Here is a 19,649-nt window from a genome sequence, read left to right as displayed (position 1 = left end):
GGACAACCCAAAGAAACTGGCTCACATGGGACCACTCTATGAGGCTACACAGCTGATATTTCAAGATACTAATTTTAATCCCTTCATTTTGATACAAACCTCAGATTTTAAACTTGGCATGACTTGGCATCTCCAGCCAAAATTCACATAAGCAATCCTTAAACAACAACTTATATAACTAAACACAGCCTTTTTGTTATCTGTACTTCACATATCCTCCTATCTTCCAAGAGTGAAGTTACCTTACTGTCCAAAAGTCAGACTATAAAACCAAATCAAAATGAGGAAGGTATGCAAAAAACATCAACTAGGAGGAGAGAGTTACCCTCCCCATTTCTCATCCCTGTCCTATTATACTTTATCGGTTGGATTCAGATTACTTCTTTTGGTTGTCTTCTTATGAAGACACCCATAGAGCCACATGGGACTCACATAAAAGTAGTATAAACTCCATTACAAAGAACCAAGGGAATAATAGCAAATGACAAAGAAATATACAATAAATTGTCAGTATCCTCTGCCCAACCCTTAATACACCAGTTACACATGATAATATCAGCAAGAGCTGCACTGTCAATCAGACATCAGTAAGCCTTCTCCCAGGATATAAACAAACACAAAATTATTGATGGAAAAGGAATAGAGTAATGTTCTGGGGTATTATGGCACTAACCGAGAGTGAAGAGGGTAGATTGGATACATGTATTGGAGAGGAGGTTGAATGGTCAGCATTCCGGTATCTCTGGGGAACAAGCAGGAGGCCCCAATTATGTATGCTGATGGGGTGCAAAGCATGGGATACAGTGATGAAAATTTTAAATGATATTCCAATGAGGAAAACAGTATAGAAGTTGTGGAAGGAAGCATTAGTACTTTTGTTACTGAAAGGACAGGAGGGGTTAAATGGTCCTGCTGATTACAGCAACATACCTACACTCCAGTAAGTGTAGGTTTATTGAACTGATTTCTTCTGATTTACTTTACACATGGGTTGTTGAAACTACATGCACTTATTATGAGCCCTTGTTACACTGCAGTGTTTGTGTTTGTGAGTGGAGGCAGGGTTCTTTTTTAACCCCATGTAGCAAGTATATAAAATTTAGGAATGTGTTGAAGTGAGGCAGTTTTTATTTATTTTTTTGAGAGTGTGTTTTTGGAAAATTTAGAAATAAACTTCTCAGTCCAGAAAAATCAATGAAGGCCAACTTGTTTTTGGGATGACTTATTTAAACATAGGGGAAGCAATTATAGATCAGTTTCAGTGATTAATGCTAAGACTGGGATACTAGTGATCAAAGCAGAAGAATTCCTGGCATGTTGGTCGAGAAATGGCAGGCTTGCTTTCATGGAAATAAAGCATTTGCATAGCATTGATGGCAGCTATTGGACTTTATGAACTCTTTGGAAAGGGAAAGACAGAAGGGGTATTAAGTCATTGTATTTAATACTAGAAATATATTCAGTACGTTAAATTGGGATTTTATGAGACTAGTCTTAAAGAGGCAAACCTCAATGAACATTTTATCTGTGTGTTTGGCACTACATACAAAACCTGCACAGATAATAACAATTAACTGACATCAAAAAAGTGGGTATAGAGAGAGAAATCTAACCCTTCATTATTTTTCATTAACCACAGAAGTCCTAAATTAAGTGCCTGACCTCCTTGATGGAGAGACTATAAAACCATAATAACGTATGCTTTGATTATACAAATGCTGATTACTTTATAGTTACCACCTTTCCACCTTCACCTATTAGATGTATACAATTGTGTTTGGTGAACAACGTGAAGATAATGATGGATGATAATAGACTTGAAATAACTGATTTTGTGAAACATCTAGGAAAGTTAATAGGAACCAGTCTGACATTTCAGTGTTATGCACAAAAAGCAGAATCAAAGTCTCTAAGACAGATTGGACTAATACTAACAATACAATCCATGGATACTAATGACATTTACGTATCATACACAAGATGTAAAATCAAAGGCTCTAAGACAGATTGGACTAATACTAACAATACAATCCATGGATACTAATGACATTTAAGTATCATTCACAGGAAGCAAAATTAAAGGCTCTCAGATAGATAGGAATAATAACAACCATACAGTCCAGAGATACTAATGACATTTACGTATCATACACAAGATGTAAAATCAAAGGCTCTAAGACAGATAGGACTAGTACTAGCAATACAATCCAGGAATACTAATGACATTCAAGTATCATTCACAAGAAACAAAATCAAAGCCTCTAAGATAGATAGGACTGATACTGACTGAACCCAGGGATACTAATGTACTTAAAACCTGATTTATATCTATTAGAGGGCCTGTAATAGAATATAATCTGATTTTTTGCCAATTGACACAGTCTGATACCAGAAATATAGAAATTATTCCAAGACATTTCATGAAAAGAATAAAGAATGCAAAACATCTGTCATATTCAAGTATCCAGGTCTTTACAGTATATGATATAGACTTGTTACAGGAAAACAATGCCTAGCTTTTAATTCTATAACTGACAATGATTTAAAGCAAGAACTTGGAGTGAGCTTAAATAAAAACAATTCAGGAATCAGGGATCCCGGATCTTTCTATTTAATTAATTATAACAGCACCATAAAGAGGGATTGATACATAATTCAAATAATAGCTAGGTAAAAATAAAGTAATGCCTTTCGGCTTTTCCCGGTTAGGAGTCACCACAGTGGAACTCCGGTCCGCTAACTATTGGCAGTGGATTTTTATGGTTTCGAGTTGCCAGCCCAATGCCCAACCTTCAAAGAAGGCACACCCATTCACACTCGCACCTACCTGCATGTCTTTAACATTACTTGACCGTGGGAAGGACATGCAGACTCCACACAGAAGGCGCTCCAGCCGAAGAATCGAATGGGAGAACCTCTTGCTGTGAGGTGACAACGTTAACCGCTGCACCACCACAGCCTTACAAATAATAGGTAGGTAATGGAACAAAATAACAGTAAGAATCAGTGAATCAAGCTCATAATGTGTGTTTCAAGCTTGCCTGGAAGAACATATTGCAGATAACAAATACAAGTTTGGAGTACAGGAGACTGCAACACTAATGGTTTAACAGACTCTCTGCATCATGGTATTAACTATGAAGGTATTATATTTATTTTACAAACATACACGAGTATGCACACTTATACACCCACATGCATACACAGATGTGCATGCATAAGCACATATGCATGTGCATTTCTGCACACAGTCACACACACACACACACACACACACACACACACACACACACGTGCGCGCGCGCAGACATATGCAAATAAGTGTATTCGAGCACACTTGCATGCACAAAAACACACATATACATATTTATATTTCCTTCTCCATCTTATATATTTTATGTATTTTATATATTTTATTACTGATGTGGAATACAGTTGCATATGAATTATTTATGGCTCATTTTTTTAATCAAATTTCTTATGGTTAAATATTTTCTTATTGGTATTTTACTGTTGAGTTTTATTCTTGCAGCAAAATATTCTATAACAAAATGTGAAAGAGGTTTGCGTCAAAGCATTCTACACTTTAGAATGTGATAAGTGGGGTCCAGCTGCTTTTGTTACTGACTGAAATTGAGATGAGATTGAAAGATTGTTACTCATAAATATGTGCAGAATGCAGTGGCAGGAACCACTGTGATTCGAAGACCTGTTGTCATGATGAATGACTCATCCAAGTACTTTCTTTGCACTGAAGTACCACTAAGGATGATGGGGAGATAAAGAAAGGAAATGAAACAAGAGACTGTTTGTGTTTGTTACAGAGATAGGATGACAATGACTTCATTAATAAATGACCGTAGATATCATTAATAATCATTAAACATACAATTCCCTATTCAACCACTCCTCATATTAAGAGAATTCATTTAGAATGCAGATTATTCTATGAACTCGGCTATGAAATGAAAATTAAGGTGAGGCTACTTTTCTTATGCCAGATAAGTGAACTGCAGTTATGCTGCAAACTCATGCTGCTGTACTCACAGGCAGCAAACATTTTTGCAGCTAACCTTGAAACTGTACTGAGCTGTTACCTGATCTGCAGATGAACTGCAATGATAGTAGTTGAAAATAAAAACAGTTTCCAGCTCGGTGCATGTCACATAATGGCTGTACTCAGCCTTGCCAGCTTCATAAACAGCTTTGTAACCATACCTCTCAACTGTCAAGAGTTTTGTAGAATGTCCAGTTTTTACCTCATATTTTTGTTCTGTTTCTCATAAAATTGTGGTTTTCTTTCAAGTCTTTGGGGGTAAAGCCAGAAAATAAAGACGGACATTTGAGTTTCAGATTTCATACCATTCAGATAATTGATGCTAATGCAAAATCTGTTATTCCATCAATAGTTTAAGTTTATAAGAGCAATATTTAAAAAGTATCCCTATTTTTGGGCCTTGTTCCCCCATTATTGATGGCTTTGTCCAGATGCCTTGCTGTAAGAGGTTGAGAGATATATCTTCCTGAATTGGACACGGCACCTATACTTTGTCAGACTTGGTTGCTTTAAATGCTGAAAAATATAGCAGTTAAGAAAAAGGAGCGACATGAATGAAGAACTAGTGGACATTAGAGAGGGTGCAGAAAAGCAGATAAAGAGTGTAGAATCTTTTTTTTTTTTTTAAAAGAACCTTCAGTTCCTCAGCAAAAGGATTACTCTAAAATTGTGATACCAGTAATGTTACATTTAAAAATAGGCACAAAAGTATGTAACCCTTTAGGCTGTCATATTTCATGTCTATATTTTAAAGAAATGGAATTCATTTGTATTTGCTACTCATTGCCTCATGTTGTCTAACTTCTTGTTGTATATCACTCGGGAAAGTCCAACAGACCAAGGCATATGCTGCTTGCTGTGAGACTGACATGTGCACATGTTTCTTCCATCACTTCTTTGATAGGAGTAATCATTAATCTAACTTGGAATGACAGCTCCAAAGTGAAGCAAAGTAAGTCCAGATGGAAAACTGTAAGTGAAATGTGATGATAGCTTATAGAAATTTATTTCAGTATCTTTGTTATAGAATATTTTCCTTACAAAATATCGTAAAAATCACAACAGACTATTCACAAGATGTGTGGTCTACAAAACAGTTCATATGGGTGCCATTGAACATATTTAACTCTTTAGATTTTGGCAAAGGATCTCAATGGGTGAAGATATTTAGTTATGGATATAAATATGTGGTGCCTTGTAGTAGTTTCAGCAGTGTGAAAAGAACATACCAGGTACATTTTATGTTATCTTGTCTACCACTTTACTGTTTTCTTTTTCTTTAAGAAAAAAAAATAATAATAAAGCACCTATGTTTTTAAAGACATACAGCTGCACTTTTATCTTTTATTAGACTTATGTGATCTGCATTTTTACAAAAGCATTTCATTATAGAATGCAACTAGCTAGTCATTAACAAAAAATCTGTATTGTGTTATTTCACTGAGGAGATTAAAACTGGGCTTTGTTGACCTAAATACACAGTTTACTGTAATGCACTGACTGCCACGATAAGGCATCAAATCTGGGAGCAAGGCAACTTTATTAATCAGTTTTCCGACTACAGAAGGGTACTTAACAAAGTTTTGTTATACAACTTTTAGCATTGCTAAGCTCTAATCTCATGAATAAACAAGTACTATAAATGAGCAGAGACAAAAAGCCACAATGGCTTTAAAAGCTGCAAAACTCTGCACCCCAGGCCAATATCCCTGAGGTAACGTTACGTGTGTTACAAGTTTCAAAGCTGTAGCACATGTCACACTCTTATGCTCTTTTTATGTAGTAATAGATCATGATTGCAAATGTTCCATGTACTTACTACAAAGAGCAATGATTAGGTCACTCCAGTAATAGCTCACCTGTTACGTCCTCTTGACGTGGATGTCAAGATTCTGCACTGCACTCGTGAGGTGAATTTGTTTTTTGGCATCCATGGTTCAAGCAAATAACAAGCTGGTTATAGTCAGAGATTCAGTCATAACCTTCTTTGTGATCTTGCTCTATGAAGAAGTATGTTGTTCCCACTTTCTTACAGATTATCATTTAAACCAGTCATAAGATTTAGAGCAATAGTTGTAAACCCATCAGTAGGAACACTGACTCTCGATTATTGTTACTGTTATAATGACATCCCCACCCAATGAGCAAAACAATGGGAAAAGGGGTTGTGGATGGATGGATGGATGGATGGATGGATGGATGGATGGATGGATGGATGGATGGGTGGGTTGGTGGGTGGGTGGATGGATGGATGGATGGATGGGTGGGTGGGTGGATGGGTGGGTGGGTGGATGGATGGATGGATGGGTGGGTGGGTGGATGGATGGATGGATGGATATGTTAACTAGAGCATGCCTTTTTGTTTGCACTAAAACACTCTTATTTGAGTTCTCTCAGACTCCTTTTTGTTTTGTGAATGTAAGGGGGTGAACAGATATGACCATTTCTGATATGCTTGGATCTATATTTGTTCTAGTGTGGAAAATGTTGAAACATATTGTAGTAGTGTGGATGCATTTTCAAAAAGATTAAAACGTTTTTGTACTGGATGAACAAGTAGACTGCATTTGTTGGAAATGAAGTGAAACTTATTTAATTTACTGAAGTATTTCCTTAAGCCTTTATTTGTGTTAATAATTTAATTTACTGAAGTATTTGCTTAAGCCTTTATTTGTGTTGATTGAGAAACTGTGACTGAGCAATCATGCCAAAGTCAGCATTTAGACCACAAAAAAGACAGTACCCCTTGAGAAAAGATGCAAAGGCAGGTATTAAACCTATCGTAGCAGCTTTGCTTAAGAAGGGAATACTGGTGGAATCTCCCGATTTGCCATGTAACACACCCTTATTCCCAGTTAGAAAAGCAAACGGAGAATGGCGTATGGTCCAAGATTTACAAGCTGTAAATGATGCAGTAATACCAAGAGCACCTACGGTGCCAGATCCACATACCTTGTTGAATGATTTAAAACCTCAACAGAAGTACTTTTCTGTGGTAGATATCAGCAATGCGTTCTTTTCGATACCAATACACCCTGACAGCCAGTATTGGTTTGCATTTACATTTCAGGGGAAGCGGTATACATATACATGACTACCACAGGGTTATAGTGAAAGTCCAATGATATTCTCACAAGAGATGGCAAGTAATTTAGCGGGATTTATCCCACCGAGAGGTAGTCAAATTTTACTTTATGTTGATGACATCCTGCTGGCTGCCCCTACCCAGCAAGATTGTAAGGAAGATACTATAGCATTACTAAAATTCCTAGCAGTTGAAGGACACAAAGTAAGCAAAAATAAATTGCAGCTTTGGAGAAAACAAGTGAAATACCTTGGATATGTAATATCCAAAGATGGCAGAACATTAGATGAGGACAGAAAAGTAGCGATCTTACAAGCACCAAAACCCACAACCAAGAAGGAAATGATGTCCTTCCTGGGTACGACTAATTATTGTCGGAGCTGGATCCCAAACTATGCTTTGGAATCTGCATCTTTAACTGACCTGATTTTTAAGAAGCCTATGGCAGCACAAAATTTAATACAGTGGACACCAGAAGCAGAATTAACTTTCTGCAAGCTGAAATAATTGATAGCATCATCATTAGTTTTAGGATTACCAAATTATCACAAACGTTTTTTCCAAACTGTAGATTGCAAGCAAGGTTATATGACATCAGTATTGACTCAACAGCATGGGGACAAACAACGCCCCATTGCTTATTATTCATCACAACTGGACCCAGTGGTGCGGGCTCTACCCCACTGTGTACAAGCAGTAGTTGCAGCTGCAATGGCAGTGCAGGCTTCAGCCTCAGTAGTGTTATTCCACCCTCTCACATGGAGAGTGCCTCATGCAGTCGCAATCATTTTATTGCAAGAAAAAGTAGCATATCTTTCCCCTGCTAGGCATCTTTCTTGTATGACTATATTGCTGAGCCAACCTCACATGACAATTGAACGATGTACTACTTTGAATCCGTCTACCTTGCTCCCAACTCCTGTGGATGGCACACCCCATAACTGCCTACAGGTAATTGAGCAAAAGACACTGCCTAGAAAAGACCTCACGGATGTTCCCTTGGATGATGCCGAGGTGACATATTACGTGGACGGCTCATGCAAAAGGAGTCCTACAGGACAGAACCTAACAGGTTATGCAGTAGTTTCTGATACTGAGATTGTAGAAGCGAAACCTCTACCACATAACTTATCTGCACAAGCAGCAGAGGTGATTGCCTTGACATGGGCATGTACCTTAGCAAAGGGTAAAAGCGTAAACATTTTTACAGACAGCCAGTATGCTTTTTCTACTGTACATGTTTTTGCACAACAGTGGAAGAATCGAGGAATGGTGACATCTACTGGCAAACCGATTAACCATGCACAGTTTATTTTAGATTTGTTAGATTCTATTCAGTTGCCTCAGAAAGTAGCTATTTGTAAATGCATAGCTCATACAAAACAACAAGATAGGATTTCAAAAGGCAATGCGAGAGCTGACACAGCTGCAAAGCAAGCAGCCTCAGAAGCATTTCTTTTGAATGAGGAATTACAACCTTCTGATATTTTAGACTTAGAAATGTTGAAAACAATGCAAACACTTACTACACAGGCTGAAAAATAAAAATGGAAAAGACGAGGAGCAATTCTCAAGGGAGGGCTGTACATCTCCAAAGAGGGAAAACCGATATTACCATCTAATTTATTTAGATATACAGCTTTCTTGAGCCATGGGCAGAGCCATGTCTCAACAGGGGGGATAGTACAGTTAGTGAATCGGGTGTTCGCTACGTATGGGTTTTCAAACTACACTAAAAAATTTTGCCTGTCATGTCACAATTGTAATAAACATCATGCACAAGGGGCATTAAAGCCCAAGCAAGGGAGTTTCCCCTACACCACCGTATCCATTTCATACTATCTGTATGGATTTCATAGAATTGAGCAAATGTGAAAACAAAAAGTACTGCCTTGTCATTGTGGATATGTTCTCCAAATGGGTGGAGGCCTTTCTGACTAGTAAACCAGATGCAGCCACTGTTGCAAAGACCCTAGTTAAAGAGATTATTCCTAGATTTGGCATACCGGAAAGGATCTACAGTGACAATGGTACACATTTCGTTAACCAAACTATACAACAGCTAAGTCAGTATTTTGGGATTTCTTTAAAACATCACTGTGCATATCACCCTCAATCTGCAGGGTTAGTAGAGAGGCACAATTTTAGTTTTAAAGAATAAGTTTAAGAAGCTTATAGCAGAAACACAAAAGAATTGGGTGTACTGTTTGCCCCTGGCACTGTTGAGCACGAGAACTGTTCCAAATGCAAAAGGACTGACACCTTTCGAAAAGATTTTCGGAAGAGCTTATTATATACCTCAGTGGAAACCTCTCATGCCTGCAGACCAGGAAGCAGATTGGACACTTGCATATTACATGAGGAATATGCTAAATAACAAACATCTTTTACAGTTCAATTCTGTTTCAGATAAAGAGCAAACTAACCCCTCCGAAGTAGCAGTAGCCCCAGGCACTTGGGTCTGGGTGAAGACAATCAAAAAGAAGAATTGGACGACACCAAAGTGGGAAGGTCTGTATCAAGTACTGCCGAGCACGCCCACAGCAGTCAAGATTGTGGAACGTTCATCTTGGATTCATTTGACACACTGTAAACTAGTCAAAAACTTTGAACTTGATAAAACTCTTGCTAACACACAGCAGCAGTAAAATGATGACAAGACCTAGAGACAATAGAAATACTGAACGATTTCAGCAGTATATTCAGCAGTGTTGCATAATCATCTTAATAACTGCATTAGTGACAATGTTCTTTTTGCTGTGGCTTTTGCTGTGGCCTTTCTTTTCTTCAGCCACACCAGCTAGACTGAACAAACGTGATTCAACACTCATAGACTGGCATCCGAACTTTAACACTTACCAAGCAATCGAATATGTGTATGCTGAGACTTTTAATATTTCAGATTGTTGGATTTGCACAGCTATGCCAACAGCATACGGGGGATTATTGATGGCTGCTGTCCCCTTAGGGGTCAATGAGACCTGGGAAAACTTGATTTTTGAGACTACACCTGTGAAATCTAGAGACAAAATTGCATTATTTCTACCTGTTACACAAACAGGAATTGTATGCTTTTTTAAGAATGACACGATTCAAGTAGGTTGATGTAGATGTAATGTGACTGTTTCTTATAAATGTTATATTAAACCTAAAAATGCTAAAAATACAGAAACAATTTGTAATGCAGACTATAACTCATACTTTGAGTCCTTGCATAAAACTGTCAGTGATATACAACATAATCCTGTTCTTTTAAAGCAACTGTCTATTATAGATAAGAAAATGTTTTATGCAGGGAAGGTGTATATCAATACTAAGGGAGAAAACTGTTATTTCATATGTGGGAAAAAGGCATACAAATGGTTGCCTGAGAATTGGTCCAGCAGTTGTTTTTTGGGTTACCTGGTCTTGGCCATACGACACACTACAGCTTTGCCTCATGGGAGAATTCGAAATGTCAGAGATGTCGCAAAGAAACCTGAAAATCCAATCAAGAAACCTGAGAATCCAGTGGGACAGATCATAGCAGGCTGTAGAAACCATAATTCTGTGAAAGACAAAAGTAAACTAGCACACATGGACTTGAGTGACACTATCATATCCTGGGCTGGCATAGCCCCTGCATATGGTGCAGTTAAATCAATTTGGGAACTGAGAAAGCTATCCAAACTTCTTGAGGTCATGAGCAATGCAACTTTTTCTGCTCTTGAATTAATGACTGATGAACTGAATGCAATGAGAACTGTGGTGCTTCAAAACCACATGGCTCTTGACTTCACCCTAGCGCCGAGAGGTGGTACGTGCGCTTTAATCAAAGACGAGTGCTGTTCGTTCATTCCCAACAATAAGCACAAAATTAATGATCATTTGGAAGTGATCCAGCAAGTGTCAGACATGACCAGGCCAGGCCCAAACCCACTGACGGACTTTTTCCAGAATTTGTTTGGGGGGTGGGGTTCCATCTTAATGAACATCCTGATTGCCATTTGTGTGGGATTACTATTGCTAGGAGCATGCATTTGCTGTGGAATTTCCTGCATGAAAAAAAATAATTAAAGATTTTATAGACATGTCAGTTTCTGAGACTTTATATCAAAGTACTGAAATTGAAGAACTGTTGGAAAAAAGAAACACTTTCATAAGTTTAAACTGAATGACTCTCTTAGCTGCAAATCCTCAAAGGAAGAGGTTAGGAGAAGAAACAAACTGTTTATGCTTTTGAAATAGAGTAAAAAGTATTAACAGGGGGGGAAATGTTAGAAAAATATGTATTAGCATATATGTGCAATGCTTATTTTAATAAGGGAAGATTAACACGTTTTTATTCTATATGCAGCATTAGTTTTATTTTAAGACTGAAAATGTGCTTTTCTGAAATTGTGCTTTCTGACACTGCAAGATGCACTCTGACCTAGTTTGCTAGCACAGCAAAATACATGTTTATGCCTTGGAAATGTACTGGAAAGCAGGTGATTTTCTGCTAGGTCAGGAAATTAAAAGGAGAATAATAATGATTTCCTGTAGATCCATTCATTATAGACAATAAGCTCTGTTCGTGTTGATGAAAAAGTACACAAGCTGCAAGATAGTTAGATATAATGAACAATAAACTGCTTCAGAAATCTGTACTTGCATTGTGCTTGAATTAGCCATAGTACCTAGACTTGTAACATCACATAGCAAGAAAGTTATAATTGACCAGTGGTCATCAAGGCCATCCTGTTTACTGAAAAAATCTTTTTTAAACTTTGAAGAGTCAGCTAGAAACATGAGAAATATCTGTAAAGTAATAGAATTGTAAACTGGTGATCTGCTACATCAGTCGTAGTGGGCAATGTCTTGAAAGAAAGGTATAATAACTGTGACACTTCCTGATTTAGTCAGATAAACTCTGTAACTGCATTTTTTGTCTCCTTGCGCAAGAATAAAGTTACTTGAACTGAACCTTATACTTTTGCTCTTTTTAAAGTATTTTTCTCTAACAGTAATGATATTGGGGATAGGAGAATGTACTGGAAAGTGTGTTGATTGGAACCTGGCTGGTGAAGGGTGATTGGTCTAGGGCTTGGAGTAAGCACCTCCATTGGTTCTTTTTGAGTTTTTTTAAAGTTCTTTTTTTTTATGCTTTTAGCTTCTGGTATTTTAGCCCTGTGTTTGATGGTTTCTAATTGTTTGAACCGAGCTGAAGTCACAACTCTGAGCTGAGATACCAGATGACTAGAGGCTTCCGAGCTTCCCAAAAAGCATAAGTTGCCTATTTTTTTTTTGCTTGATTATACTATTTACTGTACATTTTATTGTGTTCTACTTATTTAATACTGTATTTAAATACGGTGAACTAATCTGCACTGTACTGCATTTGTCTGCCTTACTGCATCTGTTAAATTGTATTTTGTTGCTGTTATCATTGTTGCAAAGCTTTTTGTGCTATTTTCACTGTTTGCAAAGTAATTGTTGCTACTTTCATTGTTTTCAAAGCATCTGTTCTTTGTTCTGTTTTCCCACCAAGCAGTGTTTTAAATAACTGATTTGTTTGCTGTTTAAAGAATTCTTTAGTGTCTCCTAGCTGTTTTTCTGCCATTTAAAACAGTTTTTAGTGTCTCACTATTTTTCTGATGTTTAAAACATTTTTTAGTGTTTCCCACTTAAATTAGTGTAGCTAGTAGTTGTAGCATAGTCCAGATACAGGTTTACTGCATCTGAATCTGTTTGTAGTGGCTGTTGTATTCTGAGCACATTTTCCAAACCATCTTTAATTTGAAGTGGCCCTTCTGCACCCTTGTGAGAGAAGTTTGCTGATTGGAACTTGTCTGGTGAAAGATGATTGGTCTAGGGAGTTTTTTTATGCATACTCTGGAACCACTTCTATCACTGAAGGATGTAGATGAGCAGCAACGCTAACTGAATATTCATGCTGCTATTTGCACTTAAATGAATACAAGCACAGATTTGTGGCCAGCAGCAGTTTCGCCTGGCTGGAAACTGTGCACAGCTGCACAAGCACAGAAAGAGGATGCATTCAAGTTGGCTTATGAGCAATCTTGCCCTTCAAGATTGTGTAGACAGTTAGAATGGCTACCAGGGGTAAAATTACTGCAGTGCCATCAGTGATAACACAACAAAGAAATCTGTATTCAGTGCAATGTGCAATGCAAAATTATTTGAATAATGAAATAATGGAGGCAGTGTTGGTTAAACTGGAAGGCAAATACTAGGAAATGTGTACACTGAGTAGGAAAGTGTGCTGATAAAAATGGGCACAGACATGTATGATAGGAATGAGTAAAGAGTAAGAAGGCATGGTAAATGTCAATGTCCCCAAAATAGGACATGTAAATTTATGTACACTTCCAACACAAGTCAATAGCTTAACATTAAGCACATATGTAGACAGCACACCTCCTGAGGAAGTCATTTATGATATAAACATACATTATAGAATATATGCAACAGTCACTCATGGTTAAATGTAAAAAGGTGTTGAATGTTTGTGATATAAATATCAGTGGCATGCTCACTGGAGAGAACATTTAGTAAGGATGTTATATAAGTTAGGGGTATGTGCATACCCTGAAGATCTGAAAAATGTCTTGCTTGAACATGACTGACATGGAGCACAGCTATTTTTTACTATGGCCTCTGAGGACATGCTTAGGGTTCTAGATATGGTACAAGCTGATGTGCATGACTGTCTCCACCATGTGGCCAATTCAGTATATCAGATGACTGCCACAATGGAACAGGCAGTGCTTGTGATCGAACATCTGCTGGGAGGGGGACAGCATCCATGTGGCTGAAGGGCCGATAAATCATCTGGTGTCAGCCACCACGACCATGCCCAGTCCTGCTCCTGTAGTGGCACTTCTTCCACTGCTGTGTCAGTGGTTGAGGTGTCAACACCCAGGCATGGTTGGCCCCAGGGTCATGGACCTGGGTGTAGTCATGAGGAAAGCTCATCCAGCAAAAATTGCTCATATTCAGGCAGCACGTTCACAGCTGACTATGGGTGTGGACATACCAGTGCAACTCCTGGCAGAGCCAGTTCTTGAGGTCAGGGGTGATTACAATGAACTGATACCTCTAACATGCATGACTCACACCTGTCTGACATGCCAGAATGTAGTGCTAGCACAGATCTTGGCTATGTTCATGCAGACACTCACACACACATTTCACATACAGTGTCCATACAGACACCCATTCATGCCAGCTAAATAAGATATTAATCAGGGTTTGCAGGTTATTCTGTCTCAATGGCCATTCTTTATTATCTACATTTCTGCCTGCCTGTGTTTCCTACTCACACACACTCATTAATTTGCTGTCAGCTTTGGCCTCCTGGCCTCCCAACCCCCACCCTGTGCCAGTGATAACTGTGCTATCATCTTCTTTCTATCTGTTTGACTCAGCGTACATATGTATATTGTCTGATGCACCGGGTGGGTAGCTAAATGAGTGCTTAGGATATGTATTGGTGATGTCATTAAGAATTTTTTTCTGATTTATTACAGCATTTTAGTGTTGTGATTCCTAGCTTGAAAGTGTTAATACAGCAGTCATGTTCATACCTCTCAGCTGTCCAGATTTTCACAGAATGTCCAGATTTTTGCCTCATATTTTTGATCTTTTCTCTCAAAAATGTTGGTTCTATGACAAATTATTGGCAAGTCAGTGAGGACTGACATCAGAAAATAATGAAAGTAGTTTGAGTTTCAGACTTCTACTCATCACAAAATTCATGCTAATGCAAAACCTGTTATTTTATTATTTTTTTAAGTTTGGAAGATCAGTATTTAAAATGCATCCCTATTTTTGGGCCTTTGTTCCCCAATTATTTACGGCTTTGTCCAGATTTCTTGTTCCAAGTGGTTGAGAGGTATGGTCATTCGTATTGCTTCACTTCTGAGAATGTAGGGATATGTGAGTTTGCACTGATTTTTCTGTACTATGTATTTTAGATACATGAGTCATGTTATCTGATAAAGTGCATAATTATATATATTACAGAAGTTAGTTATGTCACATATGTATGTCATTGCTAGACTACTCACACACATTCTACTTAGGTACATTTTCAAGTAATAGTATGCAGATATCTGTCATTCATTCATGTTCTTACACATTTGTTTTTCTTTTACAGGTTCATCACATACCTTAATATCCCTGTAGTTACAAATGTTGTCATTTGGGGCTGACTCTGTCTGATGTTAGAAGTACACAGCCATTACTTGGTAAGTTAAGGTTGTGAGCATTGACTGGCATCAGTTTTACTGTACGCATGTACCCTTATGTGGTCAGCATGTGTGCTATCCATTGCCACTTGGCCAGGGTGAGAGCATATTGTGCACACACAGCAGCTACTAATTCCTCCTCTGACTCCTCACCTGCTTATGACTGCTGTGACTTTGCCAGTGGTGGTGGAATATTTGCTCCTAACCCTTGGTGTTCATGTTGAAACTGTTTACACTGGATGAAATTGTGTAGGATAGCACAGATTGTGATAATTTTGGCACAAGTACTAGGATCATACAGAAAAGTATCCCCTGATGTATCTAGGCACCAAAACCACGACTTTAGCAGCCCAAACACATGCTCTATGATACTTCTTGTTTGAGCATGTGTATCATTATAGCATTCCTACTTGGGTGTGTGTGTGCATTTCTGATGGCTATTACCAGCCATGGTTCACATGCATCCCTTGCATCCTCCAATAGATGGCCTTGTGGGATATCACCCCTGGAAAACCTCTGGTAGAGTTGTGAGTTGTACCAGATATAGGAGTCATATTAAATGTAGGGGTTTCCAGCACACACATTCAGGATTATTCCCTTAACATTACACATGATGTGGTAGTTAATGAAGTAGAACCCTCTTCTGTTGATGGAGACCCTTCCCTGTTCCCCAGGTGGTGCTTTGATCTCAATGTTCCTGAAGTCTATGACACCTGAGACATCAGGACAGTATGCTATGGGGTAGAACTCCTGCATAGTTCTAGCTCTGTCCTCAGGGGTATTGGGGAAATATATGTACTCACTGGCATGCTATAGCATAGCATTCAGGTGGTGGTGTAGGATCCTGGATGCTGATGCCTGTGACACCCCAGAATAGCCCCTGTGGGACTCTGAAATGTTCCTGTAGCTAATATTGTAAGTGCTACACATACATTGGTCTCCAACAGGTATTGATTCCCCTTGGTTTGCCCTTGCTCTCAGGTGAAGAAGACAATTTAAGGAGTGTGTTTCTATCCACCCTGTAGTGCTTTACTATTTCTACCTCAGGCAGTACATGAATAGTTAAATAAGGTCTGAATACCTGTCTCCTCCTTGCACAAGGACTATCAGCTGCAACAACAGCAGCAGCAAAAGCATAGACTTTAGCACACACCCATGCAGAAGAGCAGCAGCACCTCCTAACATTCTTTCCCTCCAGTGTAGTTTCTGTGGCTGCATTCCAATAGGTTTTTGAATACAAGGCAAAAGGCTACAGTTTATTGAGTAGGTCTGCCATCTACTACTGCTAACAAAAAAATGAATTGAACTTCTGAAAATATGATTGCAGAGGTTCAAGGAATATTCCTGAATGCCAACTTTAATAATGGCAGTCTGCAAGAAAGGTTTTGAAGCACATGAAAAATGAGAACATGCATTAAATGCGATCATAGCCCCAACAAAAAGTTGCTAATGGAGCATGAGCAGCAGCAGTTAAACATTTTTATCTGCTATACTACTGGGCATGCACAGACTGAAATGAGGTATCCACTACTATATAACAATTTAGCAGAGTGGAGGAGGTAAAAGATTGCTAAGGAACACTGAGAAATGCCAAGATGAATTAAAACGAGAGTGGCTACACATTACAAAGCATATCTGGGCACTACAGCAGTTAATAAAGCAATGAGGCAAGATGCTACAAAATACTTGAACTCCAAAGGAAAAATAAAACTAACAAAATAAATAAATAAATACATAAGATGCATCTGAAAGGACCACCATCTTGAATCCAGTATACAAGACAGCAGCTGGCTTGGGTGGGAGGTTTAACGGACAGATAGTGTTAGGATATGTGTGCATGTCTTTAAGCGTGTGGATGCATATGGGAGTGTAATTTGGCATATGGGTGTTGTAAAGTGAGTTTATGTATATTTGTGTTTGTGTATGTGTGTATGCCTCTGCAAGGAAGGTCACAGAAGGGGGTTAGTAAGGGGATAGGGAGGGAAGGTATGTATGTATATATATATATATATATATATATATATATATATATATATATATATATATAGATATATATGTTTGTGTGTATATGCATTGGAGAATGCTCAGTGTGTTTGTAAGTGTAATCAGGTGGTAGGGAGCTGTGTGTGTGTGCATATGTCTGTTTGAATGGGTGGGAGACTGTCACACCTCCATGTTTTGTTATATTAATGACTAATGTATTTATTTATTTATTTTATTTCAATTATTTAATACTTATATTCATCAGAATAATCCAGATGCGCTGTTGTAGTCCCTTTTCTGTGGAAGCATGGAGAGTAAAACTTTAAGTTGCAGTAGAGAAAAATATAAAGCTTAAAGTTACAGTATTTATATACAATAGCTGTAAGGCAGCTATACTAGAGAACATCTCCAATCAGTAATATATAAAGTCATGGCATATACAGTAATTGGGGAATTGGGAAACACTTGATACCAGAGGTGTTCTTTATATTGTGCATTATAGACACATTAAATGAAAAAAAAAATCATTTGCAGCATGAAACACTAAACACCAGACATAACTCTTGGCATTACGCATTAAAGGCAATTAAAAAAAAATAAAGTTTTGCAGCATGAAGATGGGGGTCACTAGACACAAGGATTGTCTCTTCGTATCATGCTTTAAAGTCACATAAAATATTAATAAAACAAAGTTTTGCAGTATGCCAGACATGGGTCACTTGACTCCAAGGATACTCTATATAGTGTGCCCTATTGGCACTGAAAAAGGTTCAAGTCCTATAACTTTGTCTTTGAATCACGTCACCACTAGACACCAGACATACTTGTAAGATACTAAGTGTTTAATAATAAAATAGTTGAATTAAAAGGGGGTAGAGCTCAAACTTAGTACCCTTAGTTTATTAAGCTGGAAACTTAGCCACCTAAGTAGTCTTTTATTGCACAAGAAGTATGAAACTCTAATCTGTGGCATTATTTATTGATTGCAACAGTCCATGTATTTTGAAAGAACAGGGCATGGAGTAAAAGAAGCAACATTGAGTCCCCTGTAAAATTGGGATCAGTTGTGCAGGATGTAGGCATGTCTGTGCATGGGAAACTTCAGGACAATACATAAGAGAACCAAAAATATGGACTGCCCTTTAGGGTTAAGAGACATGGGGGGGTGGGGGTAGAAAACACAAACATAGATACGGTAAAGAACTTGGAAATGTTAATGGATGTTCTAACTCAGAAATAGATGTTTATGCAAATGTTCATAATATCTCATCTGTGTCTTTAAATGAAACACAATTAAAAATATTAAACAAAGGGCTATCTTTTGTTCCGGGCTTTTTTGTCAACGAATACAATCTAGTACAGGATGTTTTGGCATTTTGTAGATTAGTTAATTTAAAATTGTATTTTGGGGACATAACTCACAATGATCCACTGGTTTTTGATTTCATAAATCTGCCTTTCAGCCACCGATGGGCAAATATGTGGCTATTTTTCAGGAAAAGGTGATTAAAGATTTACATTTTAAACAGAAAGAGATTTCTATGTTAAACAGAAATTTATCTGATTCAGAAATTCAGGCCATTGAGAGCTTAAGAACCAACCCAAACATTGTCATTACTTCAGCAGATAAAGGTGGTGCGGTGGTTATAATGGATGCAGAACAATATATGGTTGAGGCTTATACCCAACTTAATAACAAACAACATTACATGTCAATGTCTTTGGATCCCACTGATATGTTCAAAAAACAAATTGATGAATTTTTGGAAGAAGCAGTTGAAGTAGGTATTATTGACAACAATACCAAAATACAACTAACAGTAATGAATCCAAGTAAACAATTTTTTTTATTTACGGCCAAAAATTCACAACGATCTATTAAAACTTCCAGGTAGACTCATAGTTTCAGGTCATGGATCACTAACAGAATCACTTTCAGAATTTTTGACTTTACATCTCAAGCCACTATTGACACTAGTTAGATCTAGATTAAATGACACTACAGAGTTTTTACAAATGATTACGGACTCCCAACTTGAGCCCGGTTGGTTGATGTGTACGCTTGACGTTAAGTCATTATATACCAATATCCCACATTGGGCTGGGTTGCAAGCAGTAGAATATTGGTTGAAAAGAAGTAATATTTATCCACCGGGTTTAAACACTTTAATTATTTGTATGGTTAAGCATGTATTAACTAAAAATGTGTTTTATTTTCATCAACATTGTTATTTACAGGTTCAAGGTACAGCCATGGGGGCTTCATTTGCCCCTATTTATGCTGACCTCTTTA

This window comes from Protopterus annectens, chromosome 5.part0 (genome assembly GCF_019279795.1).
Source record: "Protopterus annectens isolate FY-2018-M chromosome 5.part0, PAN1.0, whole genome shotgun sequence".
NCBI lineage: Eukaryota > Metazoa > Chordata > Ceratodontiformes > Protopteridae > Protopterus > Protopterus annectens.
Note: the sequence above shows the minus strand (reverse complement) of the source record.